Here is a 3,143-nt window from a genome sequence, read left to right as displayed (position 1 = left end):
CCGAATGGCATACGCCGAAAAGCGAAGGTGCCATAGGGGCAGGTGAAGGTAGTCTTTTCTTGATCATCCGAAAATACAGGTACTTGATTGTACCCTGAATAACCATCAAGAAAATAGTAGAAACTTTGTCCTGCTAACCGTTCTAGGATTTGATCGATGAAGGGCAATGGAAAATGATCCTTCCTAGTAACGGCATTCAGTTTTCTATAATCTATGCATACTCGCCATCCAGATGATATGCGAGTTGGAAGTAGTTCACCTTCTTCGTTCTCCACCACAGTAATACCAGATTTCTTAGGTACTACTTGAGTGGGACTGACCCATTTACTATCGGATATGGGGTAGATGATTCTAGCATCTAACCACTTTACCACCTCTTTCTTTACTACTTCACGCATGTTTGGGTTCAATCTTCTCTGCATATCTCGATGGGGTTTGGCATTTTCCTCAAAATGAATATGGTGCATGCAAATGGAGGGGTCAATTCCTTTTAAATCGACAATGGATCAACCGATAGCCTCTTTATGTTCTTTCAGAATACCAACCAATTGTGCTTCCTGATTAGGGGTCAAGTCTGATGCAATGATTGCCGGGAGGGTGTCATTGAGTCCTAGAAATACATACTTAAGCGTAGCAGGAAGAGGTTTCAATTCTAACGTAGGTGGTGATTCTAAAGATGGGACTATTGATGTACTGGCTAATGTGGGCAATGGCTCATACTTGATTGTCCATGGAGGAGTGGTTTTATCATGTGGTGTATCTAACAAGATGTTAACTTCTTTCCTATATTCCTCAAAGTCACACACTCCAGAGTGAGCCAAGCAAGTATCTAAGGGGTCTGGTGCTAGAATTATGGGTGTTGCATCTTCTATAATATCTTCTAGTGTATCTACTTCGAAGCAACTATCCATTGATGGTCCTTGGGAAGCACCAAACACATTCAATCTTAGTTTCTTATTTCCAAACGATACGTCCATGACTCCTGTCCTACAGTTGATGCATGCATTCACCGTAGCTAGGAAAGGTCGTCCTAAGATAATGGGAATTTGTCTGGGGTTGCCACTTAATTCCATATCGAGAACCAGAAAATCAACTGGAAAGTAAAACTCATCTACCTTGACCAAGACATCCTCAAGCATTCCACGTGGTTCCTTAATTGATCTGTCGGCTAACTGCAGTGTGACTAATGTGGGTTTCAGTTCTTCAAATCCAAAAAGTTCATACACCGAACTAGGTAAAAGATTCACACTTGCCCCTAAATCCAGAAGAGCTTTTTCAATGTGATAATCTCCTATAACACAGGAAATGATGGGGGCTCCTGGGTCCTTAAGCTTTGGAGGAGTGGCATGCTGAAAGACAGAACTAGCCTGTTCAGTGAGATGTACTTTCTTTAGGATTTGTGATCTAGATTTACATTTTTGGGTACACAAATCTTTCAAAAATTTAGCATAAGCAGGGACCTGTTTGATTGCATCTAGAAGGGGAAGATTAATTTGGACTTGCTTAAACAATTCCAACATCTCATCGAGTTTTTCTCCCTTCTTATCTGCAGGAATAGGGGCTTTCAGGGCATCCGGAAATGGGGCTTTAGGCAAGTAAGATGATTCCAGTGTAGTTGGTTCCTTCTCTATTTTCAGGTCCTCCTTGGGTGATTTGGATTCGGTTAGAGATTTAGGGTCGGTCTCATTGGTTTTACTAGTGTGTTCAATGACCTTCCCACTTCTCAGAGTCATGATTGATTTGGCATGTTCAGAAAAAGCTTCTGGGATATTAGAACTCTCAATCACAAATTGCCCTCTTGGGTTGCTCTCTGGTTGGCTAGGTAATTTTTCTCCTTCGCTCCTACTGAATGCGGTTGCTAGTTGACCTATTTGGGTCTCTAGCTTAGCAATGGATTGTGTGTGGGAGTTAAGGGTCTGAGTGTTGACTTCTAATCTTTCTAGTGCTTTCAGGATTTTTTCCTCAAAAGCTGAGCTGTGACCAGTAGTAGACGGTTGAGGAATATTTTGAAATTGATGGTATGGTCCATGCCTATATGTTGAGTCTTGATATTGAGGTCGAGGTGTGGCAGGACCAACCACTGGTTGTGGTCTCCAGGAAAAATTTGGATGGTTTCTCCAGCCGGGGTTATAAGTGTTCGAATATGGATCGTTTCCTGGTCTGCGAGCTTGTTGGACTTGCTGAACCTGCTCGTGCACAAACTCAGGAAATTGGGGTGCGGCTGGGCATTCACTAACAAAATAGTTTGGACTTGCACACAATGCACAAACTTCTTGGATTGGATTAGGTGGAATCGGGGATTATCCAGTGTTTAGAAGACGATCTAATTTTTGGGACAGTTCATCTACCTTTTGATGGATATCTATGGCATTTCCTACTTCATATATTCCACCTCTTTTTGAGTTTAACATGGGTTTATCTCTAATGGAGGCAGACATATGATGTAATGAATTTTCACTTAAAATTTCAAACAGTTGCCATGCCTCATCCTCACTTTTTAGCATAAATGTCCCACCGCATGATGCATCGACCATTTGTCGATGTCTTTCAGAGAGCCCATCATAAAAACATTGGATTAACTGCCACTTGGGTACAGCATGGTGGGGACATTTTCTAATAAGATCTTTTAATCTCTCCCATGTTTCATGAAACATTTCTCCATCTAATTGGGAAAAACTTGTTATGGCTTTCCTTATTTGATTAGTTTTTCCTATGGGAAAATATTTCTTGAGAAACTCTCCTTGCAGCTGGTCCCAGGTTGATATAGTCATGGAATCCAAAGTATGTAGCCAGTATTTGACTTTGTCCTTAAGTGAAAAAGGGAATAATTTCAACCTAAGAGCATCATCGGAGAAGTTGTGAATTTTGACAGTTGAGCATATTTCAAGAAATTCCTCAAGATGTTTATAAGGGTCTTCATTACTAAGTCCATAAAATGAAGGTAACATTTGGATGATACTGGACTTAATTTCATATTGAGTGGCCTCCACAGGGGGTACTTGAATACAAGGAGAGTAGGTATATGTGGAAGGAGTAAAGTACTCCTTCAATTGCTTGGGTGGATCATTCTCCTGATTTCGGTCCATCTTTTTATGTCTGTTGGCTCTGAAGGTTCTTTCTATTTCTGGATCAAAAGGTTGGAT

The 3,143-nt window shown here is 41.0% G+C and overlaps 1 non-coding gene across 1 annotated transcript; it reads left to right on the top strand.

Annotated features, from left to right (window-relative positions):
- The first annotated feature begins 2,593 nt into the window (after window positions 1-2,593).
- On the top strand, window positions 2,594-2,699 carry LOC140858342 (small nucleolar RNA R71). The gene has a single exon (XR_012141906.1). It is a non-coding gene; the product is annotated as a small nucleolar RNA R71 (small nucleolar RNA).
- The last annotated feature ends 444 nt before the right edge of the window (window positions 2,700-3,143 follow it).

The sequence above is a fragment of the Elaeis guineensis genome, chromosome 5 (assembly GCF_000442705.2).
Source record: "Elaeis guineensis isolate ETL-2024a chromosome 5, EG11, whole genome shotgun sequence".
NCBI lineage: Eukaryota > Viridiplantae > Streptophyta > Magnoliopsida > Arecales > Arecaceae > Elaeis > Elaeis guineensis.
Note: the sequence above shows the minus strand (reverse complement) of the source record. Positions and strands in the feature narration are given on the sequence as shown.